The sequence below is a fragment of the Chiloscyllium plagiosum genome, chromosome 17 (assembly GCF_004010195.1).
Source record: "Chiloscyllium plagiosum isolate BGI_BamShark_2017 chromosome 17, ASM401019v2, whole genome shotgun sequence".
NCBI lineage: Eukaryota > Metazoa > Chordata > Chondrichthyes > Orectolobiformes > Hemiscylliidae > Chiloscyllium > Chiloscyllium plagiosum.
In genome coordinates, this window is record NC_057726.1 from 55,651,423 (window position 1) to 55,676,082 (window position 24,660).

The 24,660-nt window shown below is 42.8% G+C and overlaps 1 protein-coding gene across 3 annotated transcripts in view; it reads right to left on the bottom strand.

Annotated features, from left to right (window-relative positions):
* Window positions 1-17,997, bottom strand: part of nlrc5 (NLR family, CARD domain containing 5) — a 181,119-nt gene extending 163,122 nt beyond the window's left edge. Inside the window, exon 1 of one of the 3 annotated variants that reach the window (XM_043707157.1) lies at window positions 17,586-17,997. The gene's annotated coding sequence lies outside the window, so the exon portion shown is untranslated. Of the gene's footprint in view, window positions 1-2,327; window positions 2,913-2,944; window positions 3,462-17,585 lie in introns of those variants that run through there. The other 2 variants (XM_043707155.1, XM_043707156.1) reach the window with 2 other exon arrangements.
* Between the last annotated feature and the right edge of the window lie 6,663 nt (window positions 17,998-24,660).

Sequence of the window (24,660 nt, forward strand, 5' to 3'; positions counted from 1 at the left end):
AATATGCCCCCTAGTTTTGAACTCACCCACCCGAGGGAAAAGACTGTTGCTATTCACCTTATCTATGCCCTTCATGAGTTTATAAACTTCTAGAAGGTCACCCGTCAATCTCTGACACTCCAGTCGACCCCGACTCTCCTTATAGCTCAAACATTCCATTCCCGGCAACATTCTGGCAAATCTTTTCTGAACCCGCTGCAATTTAATAATTCCTTGCTGTAACAGGGCAACCAGAACTGTACACAGTATTCCAGGAGAGGCTTTCCACAATATCTTGTACAACCTCAACATGATGCCCCACCTGCTGTACTCAAAGTTCTGATCAATTAAGGCAAGTGTGCTAAACGCCTTCTTAACCACACTGTCTACCTGCAGTACAAATTTCAAAGAACTACATACCTGAACCCCTAGGTTTCTTTGGTCTAGGACTATACCACTAATTGTAGAAGTCCTGCATTTAAATTCCCAGCAGCCCTGTTGGAATTTGAACTGCAAACTCCAGATTATCAATCTGGATTACAAATCCTGTGACATATTCATTACGTTTCCTTATCTTATAACTTAGTGACAAAACCTTGTTATGCAGATGACACCCACATACATTCCTCTGAAACTGAACTCTAGGTCATGGATGACTATTTCTCCAAAACATAGGAGAAAATAGGCCTTTTACTAAATAGCTGGAAAATGAAAGCTCTCGTCCACTCAGCTGCCAGAGCAGAGCACCTCTCCATGTTGATTAGAAATCAATGCTAGAAAATGGGAATCGCTTCCCTATCTTGAGAGTCTCCTTTCAATGAAGACAGGCAGAGATATCGAGCTTCATCTTCATGCCCAAATGTGTCAGTTCAGGCTTTGTCTGATTGAGGGAGAGAGTATTTGAAAACTGGGATCTCAATCCCAAGACTCGGGTCCTGCTTTACCAGGTAGCAGTGATCCCTACACTGCACACCTGTACTATTTGGAGACGTGGAGAGCGCACCCAGGCAAAGCAGCATTATAGACATCCACCAATGATGCCTTCAGAAGATCCTTTGAATCTAATGGATGGAAAGCTGGTCCAGCAGGGGTGTGCCCTCACAAGCCAACTTGTCCAATGTTGAAGTCTTAATAATAGATTGTTGAAGCAACTGTTATATTTGGAAATCTGTCCGAGAGTGTGAGAAACACTTTAGGATATTCTTGAAGAGGTGTAACATTCTCCCCATGTCTGCGTGGGTTTCCTCCGGGTGCTCCGGTTTCCTCCCACAGTCCAAAGATGTGCTAAATTGCCCATAGTGTTAGGTAAAGGGGTAAATGTATGAGAATGGATGGGTTGCGGGTCAGTGTGGACTTGTTGGGCCGAAGGGCCTGTTTCCATACTGTAAGTAATCTAATCCCCCAAGGACTCATGGATTGGGCCTGACCTAAACTTCCCAATTGAGTCCAACTGTATTGGACTCACTTGGGAAGGTACCATACACATGGCGAGACTTCAAGTATTTACAGAGTCAAAGACATCAGAGAGAGCACACTAACCTCTAAACAATCCACCTATCCCCACCCTACTTGTGGCAGAGCCTGTAGGGGCAAATTACTGCCGATGCTGAAAGCTGTGCAAAAAAACAATAAATACGGGTCAGCCAGCATCCATGGTGACAGAGAGCGAGCTAAGGAGTCTAATCTAGGTGACTCTAAATGAAGATGTGCAGGTTTGGTGAATTGGCCATGCTAAATTGCCCGTAGTGTTAGGTAAAGGGGTAAATGTATGGGAATGGGTGGGTTGCGGGTCAGTGTGGACTTGTTGGGCCGAAGGGCCTGTTTCCATGCTGTAAGTAATCTAATCCCCCAAGGACTCATGGATTGGGCCTGACCTAAACTTCCCAATTGAGTCCAACTGTATTGGACTCACTTGGGAAGGTACCATACACATGGCGAGACTTCAAGTATTTACAGAGTCAAAGACATCAGAGAGAGCACACTAACCTCTAAACAATCCACCTATCCCCACCCTACTTGTGGCAGAGCCTGTAGGGGCAAATTACTGCCGATGCTGAAAGCTGTGCAAAAAAACAATAAATGCGGGTCAGGCAGCATCCATGGTGACAGAGAGCGAGCTAAGGAGTCTAATCTGGGTGACTCTAAATGAGTCTAAAGGCTGCCTCCTCTACATTTTACGTCTGATGAGTCATCCACTTTCGAAACGTTAGTTTGCTCTCTCTCTCCATGTTTGTGGCGGGAACTTGCACTGACTCTCCCAAAGGGAAGAAACGTCTCCTGGATCCCCAGGTGACTAAGAAGGATCGTTCATCGTTAATGATTAAACACTCTATTCTAATTTGCACTACCTCTTCCAGGCCGTATGGCTAAGCAAGGATTCTTCAATCGGATTCGGGGTCGTTTGCCCTGATCCTGAATGCTCTGTCAGCGGCTAACAACAGACGGATTTCTCATGAGCTCCGATGTCCTGTGCTACGCCAATTCTGTGTCACCAAGGCGCGAAGGAAGTCTGAGGTGGCGCCCGGCGTGGCATCTTCTATCAATGTAGCAGCACATCCTCACGGAACAGCATCAACCTCGCTGCCTTAAACTTTGAGCTGGCCTCACGGTAGAATCTCACCGCTAACAAAGACAAGTTGTCAAGAACACAAACGATTCTCCGAAATCTTAGTAACTAGCTTTGAGGAGAAGTGAAACTGAAACTAATTGCTACAATACAATTCATTGTGGCGTTAGCTAAATGAGAATTGTTCCAAACAAAAACACGGCATGCCACCAGAATTCAGGTCTTGCTGTAGTACCGTTGTATTTTACAGATGACAGCAAGGTGACACAGTCTCATGACCCCTTTCACTATGTAGCAGCCCCAGGTAATGGTGAATCCCGAAAAATAAAAATCTTCCCAAGTTTCCTTAGTATCAAACACCTCACCACCACTTTAAGGTTATGACTCCAGGTTCCATACCTTCCCAAAGGAAGATTCCAGTGTGTCCCTTTGTCTCCAAAACTCCGTGCTATTTATTTTCTTATCTAGTCAAGTACAAAACCGGTGCATTCCTTGCTACTGCTCGCGATTAAATGAAAATGGATTTGTTCTGGCGATTATTTTTTTTTACAAAACTTTGGCCATGTCAAAGGCGTGATGTGAACGGGGGCAATTCCCGTGGAGTGCACAGAATCGCTTTCGCTTTCTGCAAATAGTTTCCGTTTTATTTTGTTTTTTTTTAGCCGAAGCTTTCGAGTCGGAACTGACAGCTGAATCGGTCTCCTTCAAGGCAAATACCCAAATGCAAATCAAAGAATGATCACAACCACAAGGGGGTTTGAAAGTCAACTCTCAATCCACACTCTGTCTTGTCTTTCTCCTTCTCACTCTCATTCTGCCTTTTGAGAGCCCCATAGGTGGATCTCCTGTGATTCGACATTGTGCCAATAGGTTGTTTGTCTGAGCGTATAACTTCACCATTGTTCACTCGAAGTAAACCCCTCTTCACGGGACTTTGAATTCGAACATTTGCAAACCTCCCACATACACACCCACAAATAAACATCCTCACACTCACCCACCCCAGACACACACCCCCACATACATACCCACACACACAAACACATACACACGTTGCTCAGCGGTTAGCACTGCTGCCTCACAACTCCAGGGTCCCAGGTTCGATTCCAGCCTCGGGCGATTGTCTGTGCGGAGTTTACACATTCTCACCCCTGTGTCTGCGTGAGCTGGGTTTCCTCCTCCAGGTTAGGTGAACAGGCCGTGCTAAATTGCCCACAGGTTAGTGCATTAGTCAGAGGGAAATGGGTTTGGGTGAGTTACTCTTCGGAGGGTCGGTGTGGACTGGTTGGGACGAAGGGCCTGTTTCCACACTGTAGGGAATCTAATCTAATCACACACAAATATAAAACCACAGCCAGACACGTACACCCGATGCAGCCCTGACGAAGGGCCTCTGCTTTCTCTCCACAGATCTGCTGAGTTTGTTTCAGATTTCCCGCATCCACAGTCCGTTGTACCGTATCATCCACTTTAGAAGCAGTTTGGTTTGTCTTCAGAGAATTGGAAAAATCATTTCAAAACCTAAACGACAACTGCAGAATATACTACATAAAATGCCATCTGCAGATGAATGTGGTTGATACATCCATAGACCATCAAGGATGGACAGCACTCTCCAACTGGACCCCAGTGACCGACACACGGACTGTGTTAAGACTCTGGATTGTATATATATATTGAAAGTGAGTGTGTTGAGAGTGTTAAAGTGTAACAGAAAATTATGCAAATCACGGAGCGACTTGAGACCAGTTAAATCACCTTCCGTTGCTGCAAAAAATATCCGTTGTTGTAACACATTTCAAGATGATGGGGCGGTGAGAGCTCACATTCAAGGCTTTCCTGTCCTTTTCGAAATGATGAACATTGACTCCTCAATGGGCTCGGAAATTAGAGGCTGGACTGATATTTAAAAAATGGAAGTTCTTCAAAAGTAATGTTGGTCCAAATGCTGAGATATTCGTGCATTCCACCTTGGTCACCCCAAAGCTGTTATTGCAGATATTTACAATGCAATCACTGTCTCAATTCTCAATCGTTGTTTGACATGCAGAAAGCTGACCAGGAACTGGTGGCTCAGCAGTTAGCACTGCTATCTCACTGCACCAGGGGACCCAGGTTCGATTCCGGCCTCTGTGTGGAGTTTGCACATTCTTCCTGTATCTGGGTGGGTTTCCTCCGGGTGCTCTGCTTTCCTCCCACAGTCCAAAGATATGCAGGTTAGGTGAATTGGCCACGCTAAATTACCCATAATGTTTGGTGCATTCGTTAGAGTGAAATGGGTCTGGGTGGGTTACTCTTCGGAGGGTCGGTGTGGACTGTAGGGAATATTAAAAAAAAAGAAACGCTGGGATGGAGTTTTGCTCGGCCTTGTCCATTGCTGACGGACAATGGACTCTAATGCATCACTGACTCCTCCAGTTAAACTCCAATCCAATCCCAACACTCCATGTTACATTGGGACCCTCTGAAACCAACTGAACATACACAAGGTAAAAACAATGACTGCAGATGCTGGAAACCAGATTCTGGATTAGTGGTGCTGGAAGAGCACAGCAGTTCAGGCAGCATCCAAGGAGCTTCGAAATCGACGTTTCGGGCAAAAGCCCTTCATCAGGAATAAAAGAACATACACAAGGCCTAGCCAACTTCCACTGACTGACCAGGGATCTCTAACGCTGACCGTGAGCCGCAATCTGACCACACCGAAACCGCAGAGCAGACATATCAGTACGGGAATGCATTTTGCTGCGACTACTTGTATCGAGTAAGCCCCGGAACATTGAACAATACAGCGCAGTACAGGCCCTTCGGCCCTCGCTGTTGCGCCGCCCTGTGGAACCAATCTGAAGCCCATTTCTCCTACACTATTCTATTTTCATCCACATATTTATCCCCTTCTACCCCAGGATAATACTTTTCTCCTTTCAATGGAACGACAGCCCATTGTAACAATAAATATAGGAACTCCGTGTTTACGAACTGTTGAAAAGAGCTTCAAAATGAACAGAGATGCAAATATTTAATGGTGAACATAATTACAGTTTAAAAGATAACACGGCGGATAATTAGAACTGTAAATAAAGTCGGACAGCGGATTACATGGTAATGAATTGGAGAGAGAAACAAATGCCATGAATTAAATTGGAGACATATTCACAAAGACCTAGGGAGATCAGGGAGACTGTGAAATGAACTATTCAGAGATTGTCTATCATTGAGTCATTTGAATGAGGAACATCAGTGGCCAACTCAAGCACAAATATTTCGGGTCTTGAAACTTTAACTCTGATTTCTTTTCACAGCTGCTGTCAGACCTGCTGAGCTTTTCCGGCAACTTTTTTTTTTGGACAAATATTACCGGAACGCACTGCACGCCATTCCTAATCCAGCTCTATTGTTCACTCTTAAACCGCAAGGAGTCAATGTGAGTCCTGACCAATATGATTCCACCGGAAATTGCTATCTTGGTCAGATAGCTGAGGGTGAGGTGAGGCGGCCTATCTTTCCTGTCAGATTCCTCCTCCCTGGTGGCTCTGACAGAGCCGAGACATCACGTCCTTCTGCAGTATGCTTTTGCAGAGTCGGTTGAGCAGGAGGTGCAGTGCTTTCTGAAAAGGTTCGTCACCCACTCGCACCCCTGAGTTGTTCAATGGGGGAGTGGGCACCATTTGAGGAGCCCTTGAACCGCTGTGCAGGGGGGAGGCTGCTGTGTGGAAACTCCCTTGTTAAATGTAAACGTCAGGAGCACTGCAATGATATTCAGGCACTTCGGGAGCAGAACCCGTTTTTATAGGGAAGAAAAGCTGAACTCTCCTTGTCTGTAATGATGGTTTGGAATGGTTTCGTCAGTTAGAATGCCCTTTTCCATTGGGAAACCAGATTAAAATAATTCATAAAATCTCTACAGTGTGAAAACAGGCCATTAGGCCCAGTAAGTCCACACAGACCCTCCAAAGAGTATCCCTCGCAGGCCCATTTCCCTATCCTATTAGTTTTCATTAACCCTGACTACAGTAATGCATCTAACCTACACATCCCTGAACAGATGGGCAATTTAGCTTGGTCAATTCAACTAACCTGTACATCGGTGTGACTATGGGAGGGAACCCACGCAGACAGAGGGAGAATGTGCAAACCCCACACGAACAGTCACCTGAGGTTGGAATCGAACCTAGCATTGGTAGGCTCCCTAGCATTGGTAGGCTGCAGTGAGCCACCATTCGGTAAAGCACACAATCGGGCCAAATCGAATATTTGGACTCCCTCTCAAACAGGCCTCATCACTCAAACTAAGAGCTGACTAAGGTCATTGAACACACGGTTAAGGCGCCAGCAGCTGCTGAAGTGGCCTCGACTGTCCAGGCCACAGCCACTCGGTTCAGCTGAAGGTGGAGGCGAGGCCGGCTCGACACCTGGAATGTAAGGATCACTCGAGGGTTGGGAGTGTTTGGGCCAGGGAAGCTGGACTCTGGGGGTGACCGAGAGCTCCAGGAGCAGATAGTCTTGAGTTCAAAAAATTGTGATTTCACGGATCCTGGATTACAATGTAATTCCATCCCATGGGAGACCCTGTTGCGGCTTTCAGTGAAGTCTAACCTGCCATTCAAAAGCGTGTTCCCCCTCTCCTGTTCACGGCCCATGCTGACAAGGGGAACATTCTCATTGACCGCGACCACTGGGAACTGCTTTCAAGCCTGAGCCGTCCTGAGTGTTTGATCATGTTCAGTTTTCAGTTGGGCAGGCTGGGGCTACAGCCTGTTTTCAGGTGAACTGAACACTCATCGGCAGCAGCAAGCGGACAGACCCACCCCTGGCTATTGCGAGAAACTGAAGTTCCCCTGATGCAATGAATTCAAGGTCTTTCTTTTCATTCATGGGATGGTGTGTCGCTGGCGGCGCCTGCATTATTACCCACCCCTTGCTTCTCTTAAGGAAGCCGGGATGAGTTGGCTTCTTGTAGTCTTTATGTGGAATGTTGTTAGGGAAGCAGGGATTTTGACCCAGCGATAGTGAGGGATATAATTCCAGGTCAGGGTGGTGACTGAGGGTAACTGTCAAACGCTAGGCCGCAAACAGATCTCTTCAGTCCCTGCCGTCCTGGTTCGAGTGCATCTTCAGATACAGGAAAGACAGACCCCAATCCGTGAGTCCAAAGAGATAGTTACAATTCCTTGCCGCAACTTCATGGGGATTTGAAGGCCTGGGCTGCTGAATGTGAAACATTAATACTAACGCTGGACTTTGTGCATGCACCTCTACTGCACACAGTACCTAGAACTGTGGGAGATGATGGGGAGATGATGGCCTAATGGTATTACTGCTTGACTATTAATCCAGAAACACAGGTATTGTTCTGTGGACCTGAGTTCAAATCCTGCCAGACGGGCGGCACGGTGGCATAGTGGTTAGCACTGCTGCCTCACAGCGCCAGAGACCTGGCTTCAATTCCCGCCTCAGGCGACTGAACTTTGTACACCCCAGTCCAACACCGGCATCTCCGAATCATTCCTTAACTTATATAATCTATGCCCCAAGAGACTATTCATAGACGCCAAAACGTGTTAATTCTATTTTTTTTCCCCCGGAAAACACTTTCTATGTTAGGACCGGGCATTTCAAGCTTATATGGGGTTTAGACAAATAGCGGGGCTGTGTTAAATGATCTGAGCTTAATAACTGTTAAAAACAATCAAGTCTTGACTCCTGACCCAAGTCTGGTTATAAGCAAGGTTCAGCACGGCTGCCTCACAGCGCTAGGGCCCCGGGTTCGATTCCAGCCTCTGGTAAGGTCTGGTTGTAAGTTCATGATGTGCCTACCGAGTCTGACCGTTGGAGTGGCTGAGTTGATCGGAATTATGGAAGTTTGTCGCAGGGAGTGGTAGCTGGTTTGAGAAGTAACATTTGTTCCTCAGTACGTGCCCATTGAGGCTTCTGCAGTACAGGTTCCCGCACTAACACTAGACCTAGTGTCCAGCTACCCCTCGGTGTTAGAGCATGCGTAAGTTTCCTTGGGGGGGGGGGGGTCACAGCTTGACTTTATCTGAAGCCTCCAGACCCAAACTGCAAATTGGGAGGACCACATCGGCTCGCCTACCTCAAATCCCCTCCGACTGATTGAAAACCTCCTCTGAGAGTCTCACCCAGAGCCAACTGAAACTCCAGGAAAGGAGACAAGTTCAGAACCGAGCAAACTACACAATTGTTGACGATGAAGCGAGTGTCCAAATCAGTGCAGGTTCACTTCACCGCGGGCCCTTAGCCACTAACTACCCAAATCCGGCCGAGGCTTTGAACTATTCCAACCAGAGCCCCTCCCCCCAAGCTGTCTTTCGCCCACAGAGGGAGCTCTCTGTAATCTTTGGTCTGAACGCTATGACCCCGGCACCTAGGATGGTTGGAGGCTGGTTCCCTCCACCTGGGCTGTATACGGCAGGGAGCAGATTGAGAGTGGGCACTTTCCTGGCACGGCTATCGCATCCACGTGCCAGCCAAGTGGCAACCCTTCCTTGCTCTTTGACCCTCCCCAGTACACCCCTCCAAAAGGTGTCCGCCTTTCCTCCAGTCCAGTTGCCTGATCTCTCTACACGTGTCCCATTGTCGTTAGCAGGCGCTGGAGTTACTCAGGCTGATTATCCATTTGCTGACTGCTAGCCGCTGGTGAAAAGTAAGCGACACAGAGTCCTGTTTGTTCCCCTATCCAATGGACGCCACAATCGTGGAGACACGGCTGCGCAGATGAAAGTGAAACAAAATTGGTGGTTACCCAGAGTGGCACAATGAAGATCCCCAGGTTGGCAAAGAGGGCACGACTGTGTCCGCACCCACCAGGATTCCCTGACCATTTCAACTTGAGAACCAGAGAAGGCCAATTTCCTTGCAAGTTTGGTGCCCAGCGGTTAAAACAAAAATGCTGTCTTCTTTTCCCTGTTAATTATGGGATTCCTGGTGGGTGCTGGGTTTGAGCTGTGTAAACCTCAACACTGGGAGATGGAGGGGGCGACCTAGGATCAGTCTGACTGCAGCTCAAGGCAGGGTGTTACCCTGATCTACAAAATACTTAAGGTGTGGGTCACAGAACGAACATTTCAAGCCTTTACATACATCCACGTCAACCTATCAGCTGAGCAAATAGGAAAGTTTTGTTTTCCAATCTACTGTGGACTTCAGGTACAGTCTGTCATAGGCCAGTAAAGAGCAGGCAGGTGAAGTGGTAAGTCTGCCTGTGCTGTTTCACCCTCAGCCTGACCCCTTTGAATCCACCTATGTTTTCAACCTCCCTTTTGCGTGGCACCAACATCCCATTTTACCATTTACTCTCTGCTACCCCTCACCTTATCGCGGATCCCTTCTTCTACCTCGCATACCCATCCCCACCTTTTACTCCCTCTGTATTTGCTTATTAACTGGGACTCCTTTCAGATGCAACCCTGAGGTATTAGGTCCGTTTGTCTCAGCAGGGGTGTTACCTGAGTGGCTGAAGTGTTACCCAGCATTTCCTGATTTGATTGAAGATATTTGGTGTGCTGCTGCTGCCTTAGATAAGAAGATTAACTTGGTACATGCATTACTCACGCCTGACCTTTGTCTCAAGAATAACATACTTGTCTCCCCGACCAATTACGCAGCTTTCTCCACAAAGATTGTGTCTACCAAAATCTAGCCATAATCATTCAGTTGTGTTACCAATTTATTTTTATTATTTCTATATGGGATATGGGTATCGTTGGCAAGGCTAGCATTTGTTCCCGTCCCTATTTGCCTTTGAATGAATTGGCCAAGTGAGCCTAATGGCTGCACAGCAGCAATCAATGAGATCATGGCTAATCTGATAATCCCCAACTCTACTTTCTTCCGTTATCCCCATAATGCTTGATTCCCTCATTAATTAAACATGTATCTTTTTCAGCCTTGAATTCAATCACTGATTATGCCTTGACAGCCCTCGATGGTCCACAGATTCACTATCTTCTGAGAGAAAAAAAATCTTCCTCATCTCAGTCTTAAATTTGTGACCCTTACTCTGAGATTATACCCTCTGCTCCAAGACTTTTCCACAAGGGCAAACAACTGTTTCGCATTTACCCTATCAAGTCCCCTAAAAGTCTTCTATATCTTAATAAGATTGCCTCTCATTCTTCTGAATTCTAAAGAGTACAAGCCCAATCTACTCAACCTCTCCTCATAAAACAGTGCATCTCAGCTGGACTGGACTGAAAGAGTAAGTTACTCTGCTCAGAATCTGTGATTATGATTTTGGAGAAGATTTGTAGCTCAGGTTGTGGATCAGGTGCTGGTGGATCTATGCTTATGTTTGTATGCATCCAGATCATAAGTATACGGCTTCTTGGAAGTGGACTGGATTTTTTTTTTAGCAGAAGGGAATTGAATTATCAGAAAACTGATCTTCCAGAACCTTTTCTCAATTTGATTATCCAGCAGTTGTTGGCAGTGATGGCAAATTGACAAAATGTAGGAGTGTTAAATTCTTCTGATTCTATACCTGAAGACAACATATGTCAGGTTCAAAATCCTTTTTTTTAAAAAAAAAACAAAATTCATTCATTGTCACAAGTTCCTCAGAACACTCAGTAGTTGAGTTCTTGAACTTTCCCTGGCTTCTTCCCTATACATGAAATGCGCAAGTACCAGGAAACAATTTAAGATCAAGGTCGGTAGGGCAAACTAACAATATGACAGCCAACAACTGATTGTCCACAACCAGGAAGTGCTTTCCCAGATAGTGCATCATAAATTGGGAATAGTCAGAAGTAACAGCAGTCTTCACTGAAGGAATCAATGCATAAACTAAACAAACCTGGAAGAGAACTAATCTAAATAACCAATTCTTGGGAATGATAAGGTAGAACATCTCTGAGGAGGCAGTAGGGGGGAGAGGTTGGTGGGAGTGCAATTAACCATCTGATTCCTGTTGGTACATGTAATCTCAATTATCATACATATTGTAAGACTAGTCTGCAACGGACAGACTGTTATTAAAGAATGCCTACAATGGGTAGATTTCAATGGGAGTGAAGCTTAGGAACAGGAATAGACTGTTCCTCTTGAGTGTCTTCTGATGGTCAATTAAATCAAGCATCATCTGCATCTTTACACAGTCAACCTGCTTCAGACCTCCAATCTTTCATGCTCCTGCATGATAAAATCCATGAATCCCAACTCAGAAATGCTCAACTGACCAAGCCTCAAGTCTTTTTCCTAAATGAATTGGGAGGGGGAAGTGACTAATTACAGCCTTCCACAATGACAACAACTTGCATTTCTATACTGCCTTGAATTCAGTAAAGCAGCCCAGGATACGTCAAACAAGACTTGACACTGAGCACCATAAGTAGACATAAAGGTAGATGAGCAAAAGCTCATCTGAAGAGAGAGTTTTTTTTAAGGATCAGATTCAGAGTGAAAGAGAAGTTACAAGAGGGATTTGGACGGCACCGCCAGCAATGATGAAGTGAAAAAAACACAGGCATTCTGAAGAGACATCAATTGCAAGAATGCAGATATCTCTACATATCAGAGGATTGGAATAGACTGTAGCAATAGGCAAGACTGAGGGCATGGGAGGAGTTGAAAATTTGAGAATTTTTAAAATTGAGGCATTGCTTAACCAGGAGCCAATATAGGTCAGGGAACATTGGAGTGATGGGGATTGAAATTTGATGTGAATTAGGAGAGAGGTAGCAGAGTTTTGGTTGACCTCAAGATCATGAAGGCTAAGAAATGGGAGATTAAGCAGGACTACATTTGAATCATCAAGTCTTGAGATAACAAAGGCATAGGTGAGGATTTTAGCTGCATAAGCTAAGGCATGATTGATGACTGGTAATGTTAAGGAGATGGAAATAAATAGTCTTAATCATCATATAATATGCCGCTGGAAGTTCATCTTAGAGTCAAATTTACCGCCATGATTGTGAACTTCAGTAATTTCAGTCTCAGTTACAAGGAAAAGAGTTGAATTTGATGGCTATGAAATGGAAATTATGGTGGGGTCATAATATAAATGCTTTCAGTACATCCAGTATATCCAATAATGGATGTTGGAGAAACAGTCTGAGTTGAGAACAACAGAGCAGGAAGGATGAGAGGTGGTCAAATGATGTCTGCTGGTGAAACGGCGTCACCAGCATGGAAATGGAAACTGACATGTGACTGAAGAGCAGCAAATAGTTGAGAAATAGGAGGGGACTAGGGACAGATCATGGGAGGCCAAGAGATGGAGTGGAACAGAAATCATTACAGATCATGTATGCCTAGAATTGGACAGACAAGAATGGAAGAGAGCCTACTTGATTCCCCTCAATGGGAATTCTAGAACTGGAGGACACGGTTTAAAAATCAGGACACTTTGATTCAAGATGGAGATGAGGACAAATTTCTTCTCTCAGAAGTTTGTTCTCTTTCCTAGTGGGGATAGGGTCAAATAATATACTCACAACTTATTTTTAAACTATGTCCCCTAGTTTTAGCCTCTTGTTCAAGAGGAATCATATTTCAGCATGCACTCTATCAAGCCCTCTCAGGATCAGACAGTTTCAATATGAACACCTTTCATTTTTTCTAAACTACAGGGAAAAAAAAAACCAAATTGTCCAACTTCTCCTCAAAAGACAATTCTTCATCCCAGGAATCTGTTGAGTGATCTGATTCCACTACATTTATGTCCTCTTGTAAATAAGGAGATCAAAATTGTACACAGTACTCCAAATGCGGTCTTACCAGCGCCCTGTACAAACTGTCGCAAAACCTCCCTACTTTTATATTCCATTTCACTTGCAATAAACAACATTCCATTTGTCTTTTTAATCACTTTCCATACCTGCATGCATTTTTTTCTGTGATTCAAGTACCAGGACATCCAGATTCATCTGTGCTGCAGAGTTATTCAATCTCTTTGCAGCTAAGTATGATACTGCTTTCCTATTTTCACTGCCAAAGTGGGCAAGTTCACATTTTTCCACATTATGCTCCATCTGCCAAATGTTTGTCCACTTACTTAATCTAAATCTTGTTGCAACCCATTTATGTCCTCTTCATAACTTACTTTTCTATCTATCTCTATGTTATCAGCAAACTTAGCGACAATACATTTGACTCTTTCCTCCAAGTCATCAATGTAAACTGCATGTAGTTGAGGCTCTAACATTGATCCTGATCTTGCTAACTGGAATTAACTTATGTATGTTTCCTGTCAGGTAACCAATCCTCTATCCATGTCACTAGGTCATGCCCTACACGACGAGCTCATTTTTGGTTTAATAATCTTTGCTGTGGCATGATTTCCAATGCTTTCTGGAAATCCTAGTAGAATGATTGAACCATAGAAATTTTACAGCACAGAAAGAGGCCTTTCAGCCCATCATGTCTACACTGGCTGAATAAACGAGCTTCCCATTTCAATCCCTTTTTGCAGGACCAGTTCCAGGGTCTGGCAAGTTACTGCTTTTGAGGTCCAGATCTTGAGGTGAGGATTTATGCCTCAACCACCAAATTAGGCATCAAATTCCAGACACAGACTACCCTGTTGGTGCAGATGGTTTTTCCCAGGTCTCCTCTAATCCCTATACAAATCACCTTAAATCCCTGCCTGCCACAGTAACTGACTACTCTACTGGAGAAAACAGCTCTAAGCCTGTCATCATTTTGTATACCATTTCCACAAGTTCTCCTTTATCTTGGTAGCTCGTTCATTCATCAAGCAACTATAGTAAATTAATTAAACATGATTTCCCTTTTACAAAGCCATGTTGACGCTGCCTGAGATTTTCTCATTGTCTTGCAATTCCTTAGTGATAGATTTTCCATAATCCATTTTCCATTTGGAAAATATTAGGCTAACTACTATGCTGTTTCCTGCTTTGTCCATGCCTCATTTTTAAAAACTTAATTAGATCACCACTTAACCTTCTACATTAAGGGAATACAATCTGATTAATGCAACCTGTCTTAATAAATCTAACCTATTTCAGCAAAGTCCAAAAAACATTCTGGGCAGCACTCACTCCAAGGCCAATATATGTTTGAGGAGGGGTGTCAACATCTGAATACAGTATTCCAGGTGTGAAATATGAAACCAGAAACATGCATGAGGTAGCATAAGTTACAACATTGTATATGGAAAAGGAAACTTTTGTGTGGATGTTGTAGGTGTAAGAAGTTGCGCTTTGGTGTGATTGGAAGATTGGCTGGCAACCAGGAGGGAGACACTAAACATAATTGGGTCTTTTTCAAGTTTGGTAAGATGTAATAAATGGTTGCCATAGGCATCAGTCCTGGGACTTCAACTATTTACAATGTACATGAATTAGATGAAATGGAGGGAAGGTATAGTTGCCTAATTTGCAGATAACCCAAAGGTAGGTATGAAAGTAAGTTGTAAAGAAGACAGAAAGGGGCTACAAAAATATATAGACAGATTAAGTGACTGGATAAAGATGTGAGAAAGTACAATATGGGAAGTATGAAATTGTCCATTATGGCAATACAAAAGCGTATTACCAAATGGTGAGAGGTTGCAGAACTCTGAGATACAGAGACATCTTGGTGACATAGTGCATGAATCACAAAAGAATAGTATCCAGGTACAGCAAGTAATTAGGAAAGCAAATAGAATGTTATCATTTAGAATGAGGGAAATTGAATACAAAAGTAGGGAGATCATTCTTCAGATGTACAGGACACCAGTGAGACCACATCTGGAGTACTATGCACTGTATTGGTCACTTTACTTAAGATGGATGTTCGTGGATTAGAATCAGTTCAGAGAAGGTTTGATAAGTTAACACCGGAAAGGTGAGGTTCATCTTATGAGGAAAAATTGGGCAGGTTAGGCTTTATCCACTGAAGTTTATGAGGTGACTGAAACATATCAGATCCTGAGAGCTCATAGTAGGTACATATCTACAGGATGTTTCCCTTTATGGGAGAACTTAGTATTAGGCGTCACTGTTTATAATTCAAGGGTCACCAGAGGTAGATAGATTCTTAAGTGAGGGAGTGATAAATGACCTGGAGGAGGTGGCAGTCTGGAGGATTTGAGATTAATCAGATCAGCCATGATCTTATTGGATGATGCAACAGGCTTGAAGGGCTAAAAAGCTCATGTCTGCTCTTAATTCACATGTGCATCTAAAGTCATAGAGTCATACAGATGTACAGCTTGGAGACAAATCTGTCAGTCCAACCCATCCATGCCAACCAGATATCCTAAATTAATCGAGTCCCATTTGCAAGCATTTGGCTCTTATCCCTCCCTTTCAATTCATTTACTCATCCGGGTGCCTTTAAAATGTTGTAATTGTACCAATCTTTACCACTTCCTCTGGCAGCTCATTCCAAACACACACCACCCTCTGTATGAAAACATTGCCTGTTAGGTCCCTGTTAAATCTTTTCCCTTTCACCTTAAACCTATGCCCTCTAGTTTTGGACTCCACTACCCTGGGGACAAGACCTTAGCTATTTACACTCTCCATTTATTACTTCATATTCCAGTTCCTTTGTGATAAAGGCTATCATTCCATTAGACTTATTAATTAATGTTTGCACCTGTAATTTTAAAAATTATTTCTGTCACTCTACTGTATGCTCATTCACAGTCCTTTGTTTCTTGCTACTTGGAAACACTTGGATTTATCTTTCTTTGGTCCAGTGTAATGTTCTTGCAATTATTCACATTGACTTCCTTATAGTTTTGCCAACTTACAATCTGTTCATGTTCAACTGAGACTTTCTTAACCTACCCACATCATTTCTCATTTTCTGCCATTTGGTGTCATGAGAAAATTTGGATTGTATCTCAATTACTGCATCTAAGATAATATCATGTTACTTTTGTAATGAGATTTCTCATTCTGGAAATCATTCTCATCTTCATATTTAACCAATACGGTGGCACAATACTGGACACAATATTTCTGCTGAGTCCAAACAAGTATCTGATACAAGTTCAATGTAACTTCCTTGCTTTTATACTCTATATGCCTGTTAATAAAGCCTAGGATACTGTATGCATTGTTACCTGCTCTCCTCACTTGTCCTGGCACTTTGAATGCCTCATGCATATCAACATCACTGTCCCTCTGTGCCTGCATCCCCTGTAGAATTGTACCCTTTATTTTAATCATCTACTTGTCTATGTTCTTTTCAAGCTGGACGCAATCTTTTTGAATTTGCAATATTTCCAATTTATGTATCATCTGCAAGTTTTGAAATCATGGCCTATACACCAAAGTATAGATCATAACTAGATATCAGGAAAAGCAAAGTTCCAACATTGACCCCTCTAGAATTCTACTATGAACCTTCCCCACCCTGAAAAATATCCATTAATCAATGCTGTCTATTTCCTGTCACTCAGACAATTTTATATCAGTGTTGTTACTGTCCTTTACAATCCATGAGCTCCAAATTTGTTACATGGTGCTATATCGAAAGCCTTCTGAAAGTGCGTGTGTGCAGCCCATCAGTGGCATTTTCCTAATCAACCCTCTCTAATACTTCATCAAAGAAAACTTCAGTAAAATTAGGTCAGCACAATTTTCTATTAAGAAATGCTGGCTTCGTGGTCATAAACCTTTGATATCTATTCCAATTTGCCATTTCAATCAATAAATCGAACTCTGATTCGAGCTTCTGACTTAGGTTGAAGAAATGTTATAGCCGCACCTTATCTACTGACTTTGAAACTGTTTCCTAGCCCTGCTGCCATCTTATGAGGAAAAGGTAAATTTGTTTTAATGCCATACCTAAATTATCGCCTTTACACTTGACATCAGTCCTTGCACTGATGCAATATCTGCATTTTGATAAACCTTGTATTTTGCTTGTGACATGATGCTGGACCTAACTGTATAACTAAGTGCAGTGACAGCACTCCATTGCAAAATAGGAATGTGATCAATTGGGAGGTAAAATCTAATGTACCAGCAATAAATTGATTGATCCTTCCCCACTAATCTGATTGTGAATGGGAGGAAGTTTAATTCCAAAGTTTTTTGATAACATTTGAAAATTTACTTACCGAGAAAAAAACAGTAGAATATCCACAGCAATATACGTGAAGTTACAGCTCTGCACCAGGTGAAAATGAAACCTAAATCTTAAGCATTTTGGCTTTGTGTCAAATCATGCATGATTCAAACCTACACAAACAATTCTGTGTGCCGATCTTTTTTACCAAATAACTATTTTGCGTATCCACATGCTCTAAGACTAGACATTAAATGAATTTAGTGAAATAAATTGTTATATAAAATGTGGACCTAATATTTGAACTTAGCTTCAGTTGCGAGTGACGTTGCTCTCACCCCTTGTGGCAGGTTCAAGAATAACATTTCATAAGACTCAACATTAACAAATTTTGCCTCGACATGACCAGCTTAGATTTTAAGTGTTTGTAACGAATTTCGTCAATGTGACAACATCAGTAACAATGAGCCACAGCACCCAAATGGAGAGGATGTAGAGTTGAGCCGAGAGAATAGTCTAAATTGAACACACTTTAAGTGAGCTATCCGTCCATTTTAAGTAGGCAATCTGCCCAAAGTTCCCTGGGCAGAAAAGTGAACAAACACGTCAATGAATCAGCAATAGATAATCAGGCAGGATGGAGGACAACAACAACTTGTATTTATATCTTTAATGTGATAAAATGTCCCAAAATGCTTCACTTGTATTACTACATAAAATGACACCGGACCACAAGGTAGTGTTAGGCCAAATGCAAAAAGTATTTGGGTTTAAAGGACAGTATTTAAGGAAGAAACAATTTAGACAGATGGAGATGTTTGGCACGGAAATTCCAGAGTTTCAGACTTTGACAACTGAAACTACAACCACCAATCAAATGGAATAATTAAAATCTGAATGTACAGAGATCATAATTATCACAGCCCAGGTATTTTGGAGGTTTGTGAACTCGGACAAGAGTATAAAGATATGGAAGGGCGAGGCAATAGAGGGATTTGAAAACCAGAATGAGACTTATAAAATCAAGGCTTTGCTTAGCTGGGAGTCCATGTTGGGCAGTGAGTATAGATTTGATGAGTGAATGAATTCAGTATTAAGATGAATGGAAGGAATTAACATGTTTTACAATGGACAGATGTACTCGATACTAAACTGTAAATTCTAATTGTGGAGCTTAAAGTTAAGGCAAATCTCTTAAATAAATATTTTGCATCAATGTGTATAAATTATAACAAAGTTGAGAATGGAGCTGTGATAGAGGAGTGAACGTTTAATGGGATAATTAGATAATTATATGAGGTAAGGAGAGATCCAGTGTAGTGCAGAAATTCTGGTTATGGAATTGAATTGCTATGGCGAAGAGCTGACATCAATATGATAGAAACTAAAGGTTACCTTCTGTGCGGTAATATTTCTTTGCTTCACTGTTCTTACATGGATATTGCAGTTGATTGATTATTTTACTAAATTAATAACCTAAAGAATGATTCAACCTTACTTGGGATGTTTGACCATGCAGTTATGAGAATCTGGAAATTAAAAACTGGTATCAGTGAAAGACATTGTCAAGAATTTGGATCGTTGTTGAAATCCCAATAGATACATTAACTTTCTTTAGGGAAGGAAACCAGTTAAACACTCCAGTTGAACCAACATTTGCTTCCCCTCATGCACCAGCTGGTGGCTTCTTACCTGCCCTCTGAGATGGCCTTACAATCTACTCAGCTATTTGAAACTACAGTATGCATTGGGTCAAGACGAAGGGCAATTATAAATGAGCTGTAAGTGCTAGCCTTGTCAGCGATGTCCACATCAGAGCACATTTCTGAAAATAATCAAGGCAGGTGCCAGGTCCAACATTAGTATCTGCTCAAACTTCGGAAACTGTGATTTGTCTAACTCTCTAAATTTATGTTTCTTTTTAAATTCATTGACAGTGTTGTAATATTTTAGTAAATACATTTTGCAGAGACTCAGATAATTCAAATATTTCTTTTTCTACTTTATTTGTCTTTCCTTCTACATTGCTCCAGTTGCCTCAGTGTGATTGGACACGTAAAAAGATTATATACTGAATTCTGATTTTATTTACCTGCATATTCCAGGATTGGGATGGGCAGTGAATCAGTGGCTCCTTGGTCTAGTCTGCATTGTTAAATATAAACAGCAATCTACTTTGCAGGAATCTGGAGTGAGCAACTTCCTGCGATTGTCCCTTTGGCCATCAAGTTTCTGAGCATCATTTCCAAGTACAGTTGACCTATTGACTGGGATTCTCCATTTTGGAGCTTAAGTATAAGGCAGGGTATGTTAGAAGCTGTTGTGTCCAAAAGGGCTGGGATCGGGATTTCCCCTCTTGATTGTCATCATATCCAAAACTGAGCAACTTGGTGGGCTTGCGATTGGATGTCTATCACTCCCCTCCTTCTAAGCACTCGCACTCCTCCAATCCTACATCTTAAATCTCTCAAAGGGGATTGAAGGACTATGGTCAGAACTTCAGGCATCGTATCCCAGCTTTCCTCAGTAACCCAGGATAAATCCCAAACCCACAGGGTTATTAACTTTGAGTGCTGCCAATCGATATTGCATCTTTTGTTTCAGTCCTATCCAATATCTCTGCTGTGACAACCTGCCCTGATTACATCCTCTTCTTTTGTGAAGACAGATGTCAAATATTGCATTCATTGATTCCTCAGGAAGTTCCCCCTCATCAGGCATTTGCTTTAGCCGTCTTTTTACTTTTTCTATGGTGAAAACACTTCCCCTGTTCTGCTGTCTTGCAATTTTAAAGTGAAATGATGTACCTGTGAAATTAGTAATAGTCTAATGGAGTAATAAATGGAAATATTGAATTGAAGAAATTGTCTTGTACTTTGTCTAATACTGTTGAGTTATATCTTGCCTTGCCATCTTATTTGGTTCTGTATATTTCAAATACAACACTACTTCAAGGAAACATGCATTTAGTCCAAACATTTATATTGTATTTATCATAAAGAAAGTAATCTTCGAACAGTATCTCCTCTTGCCTAATAATGCTGGTGTTATTTAAATTCCAACAAAGATCAGTTTCTTTTAAAATTCTTTCATGTTGTGGCTGTACAGGACATTGGTTAGGCCACTTTTGGAAAACTGCATTCCATTCTGGTCTCCCTGTTATAGGAAGGATGTTGTGAATCTTGAAAGGGTTCAGCAAAGATTTACAAGAATTGTGCCAGTGTTGGACAGTTTGAGTTTTAGGGAATGGCTGAATAGTTGGGGCTGTTTTCCCTGGAGTGTCGGAGGCTGAGGGGTGACCTTAGGGGTTTATAAATTCAAGAGGGCCAGGGATAGGGTGAATTGACAGATCTTTTCCCCAGGGTAGGTGGAGTCCAGAACTAGAGGGCATAGGTTTAAAGTGAGAGAGGAAAGATTTAAAAGGGACTTGAGAGCCAACTTTTTCACGCAGAGGGTGGTGCATGTATGGAACGAGCTGCCAGAGGAGGTGGTGGAAGCTGCTACAATTACAACATTTAAAAGGATTTGTAAATGAATAGGAAGGGTTTAGAGGTAAAGGACTAAATGCTGACAAACAGTACTAGATTAATTTAGAATATCTAGTCAGCTTGGACGAGTAATACCGAAGAGTCTGTTTCCATGTTGTACTTCTCTATGACTCTATTAGATGCAGGGGTTGGTGGCAAAGCAACCATTTATTATCCAGAGAGCAGTTGAGCGTCAACCACTTAGCTGTGGATCAGGAGTCACATGTAGGTCAGAACAGGTAATGGATGGTGCATTTCCTTCCCAAAGGGAAATGATGAACCAGACTGGTTTGTATGACAACTAATGTAATTTCATGGTTTACTGAGGCTAACTTTCAGTTCTATATGTATGTAACTATCCTTTACTTGAACTTAAACTCCAGAAGCTGTCCTATGTCCCTACAGCATTAGTCTGAGTTTCTGGATTACTAGGTTAGAGGTATTATCACTACATCACCAATTGGTTAATAGTTCCTTAATGTCCCTATATCAGTCTATATGTCTCACTCACTTACTAGACTTGAAGTTGCCTTTCATTTTGTCCTTGTCCCCAGTTTGCTCAGCCTAGAATATCTGGCAAGACTATTAATGGGGCTATTCCACTCACCATTATCAAAGAGTAAATTGGACAGTAATGTCCAGCACCTGTACGTACAAAGTTAAATGTGGAAATCAGCAAGTTCCTGTCTGATTTTCCTTATTGCTTTCAGCTTCACCTCACAGGTACCCCACTAAGGACACCTCACTGAAATCGAGGAAGGGCATGAAGTTGTCCAGCAAATATCCACTAAATACTTTAGAAATTGTTCTGACTGGTCCAATCAAGTGTAGTCATTTTTTTGGAATTGTAATAAATCTTAATTACTACCAAAATAACCTCTCTGGCACTGAAAGTTTATTCTTATAAACATGAGGGCTCATTTGTTCATTTGCCCGACCATCCCCTATGGCTCAATTCCTACATCAAGACCTTTCTGCACCTGTACTAAACTCACGACAGCTTTTTCAATGCTGGGAATTGAGTGTGGGTTCACCCTGCTGACTCCCCACCCCCTCCCACCATCATGCCCTTTCCAATGGAATTCCAGTTGCCTCCTACAGGGTGCTGTGCTGTACTGGAATCCCATTGAGCAGAGGCTACAAAATGTCTGTGGGCAGCTACAAGGAACAAGAACTCATGTGTCATTCATGACCACTGATTGCAAAATATTTTTGCCTCATGTCGTTTCTTTTCCTATAAATTAACTTCAGTTTCTACTCCCTCTTTAACCTTGTGACTCACATGAAAGCTCCCTGCTAACCTTTACAGCTGACGAAGCATTATTGGTGGACCAGGCAGAAACTGGCATTACATAAAATAAATGTCCCCTATTTCTAAAATAATTCATTCTTGCTTTCAATCAGTCTGCAGAGGAGAGATTTGTGTGAGGGCTCTGTATAGCCATAACCACAGTTCTTATTCTATTGAGAACTGGTCAGCAGTCTGTCTTCACAAAAAAATTATTTGGCAAGCATGCATAAAGCAAGAAGGAACAGGCAATGACATTTCTGCAACATTAACAACATGTAATTACTTTGTTTTCATTCATTTAATGGAAAGTGAGCATCACTAACTGGACCAGCATTTATCACCCATCCATAATGGCCCTTGAGAAGGTGATGGTCTTCTTGAACCATTGCAGTCCATGGGATGTAGGAACATCCAATCTGCTGTCAGAAACGGTGTTCCAGTGTTTCAATCCTGTGACATTGAGGGAACAGTGATACAGCTTCAATTCAGGATGGTGTATGGCTCGGAAGGGTAGCATTTCCATACATCTGCTGTCTTTGTCCTGCTAGGCAGGTGCTGTTGAAGAAGTCTTGACAAGGCTGTAGTCTATGTTGCAGATGGTACTTGCCATCATCGTATGTTGTTGGCAATGGGAGTGAACATTGAAGGTGTTAGATGGAGTTAAGTGGGCTGCTTGTTTTGGACTGTATTTAAATCGTTGAGTGTTGTTGTAGCTGAGCCTACTAGTACAAGTGCAGGCTGTTCAATCACAATCCTGACTTATGTCTTGTAGATGATGCATAGACTCTGGGGAAACCAGAGCTGAGTTACTCAATGAGGAATTTCACTTACATTCACTGCACGCTACCATTGCATGCTGTTTTTAGCCAGCATTTTGAATTTGATTCCCTTTTAAAACAGCTAAAGTGCAGGTCGGGAATGCTTTCAGGAGAAATAAAACAATGATGCTTCATATTGTAGACAAACTGAAAGGAACTGCGGACACTTCAAATCAGAAACAAAAACAGACTGCTGGCAAAACTCAGCAGGTTCAGCAGCATCTGAGAGAGAAAACTTAGTTAATGTTTCGGATCAAGTGACCCTTCCTCAGAACTGATGGCAGCCAAGAAAATGTCGGCTTATATGTAGAAAATAGGATAGAGAGAAGGGGTAAGAAGGAAATAATAGGTGGGGTTAGAACCCAAAGAGAGAGAAGAACAGTTGAACAAAGGAGTGGAGAACAATCTGGCTAGAAGGGTGAATAGCTATTATTGGGGACTGTTAGTGGCTAATGATGGGTTGTGTGTGATAGCAGACTACAGTACATGAGACCAAGGCCTGGTGTGTGGGGGATGAGGTAAGGACTTGCTGAGCTCAAGCCCTAAAGTGGTTGAACCTGATATTGAGTCCAGAAGGCTGCAGGGACCCCAAGTGGAAAATGAGCTGTTCTTCCAGCTTGTGCCGAGCTTCACTGGAGCACTGCAGCAAGCCTGAGACAGACATGTTAGCCGGGGAACAGGCTGGTGTGTTAAGGTGGCAGGGAACTTGTAGCTCAGGGTCTTTTTTGCAGAATGTAGATGTTCTATGAAGTGATCACCAAGTCTATGCTTCGTTTCCCCAGTGTAGAGGAGACCACATTGTGAGCAGTGAATACTGTAGATTATGTGAAGTGCAGGTAAATCGCTGCTTCACCTGGAAAGTGTCTCTGGAGGCTTGGATACTGAGGAGAGAGGAAGTAAGCGGGCAACTGTCACACCTTCTGCGATTGCAGGGGAAGGTGCAGTAGGGGGTTTGGGAGTGAAGGAAGAGTGGACCAGGGTGTCCTGGAGGGAACGGTCCCTGCAGAAGGCTGACAAGGGAGGAGGAGGAGAATATATCTCTGGTGGTAGCATTCCACTGGAGGTGGCAGAAATGGCACCTAATGATCCTCTGGAGGTGGATGCTGTTGGATGGCAGATAAGGACAGGGGGACCTTATTGTCCTTCCGGGAGGGAAGAGAGGGGGTGAGGGCTGAAGTATAGGAAGTGGGTTGGACCTGGCTGAGGGCCCTGTCAATTACGCCGCTGGGGAATCCTCAATTTAGGAAGAAGGTGGACATTTTGGTGGCTCTCTTGTCAAAGTTGGCTTCATCAAAACAGATGTGCCAGAGACAGAGGAACTGGGAGAATTGAATAGAGTCTTTACAGGACATAAGGTGCAAGGATGAATAGTCAAGGTAACTGTGGGAGTCGGTGGGCTTATAATAGATATTGGCCGTCAGTCTATCATTAGAAATGGAAACAGATGTCAAGGAAGGGAAGGGAGGAGTCAGAGGTGTACCAGGTGAAAGA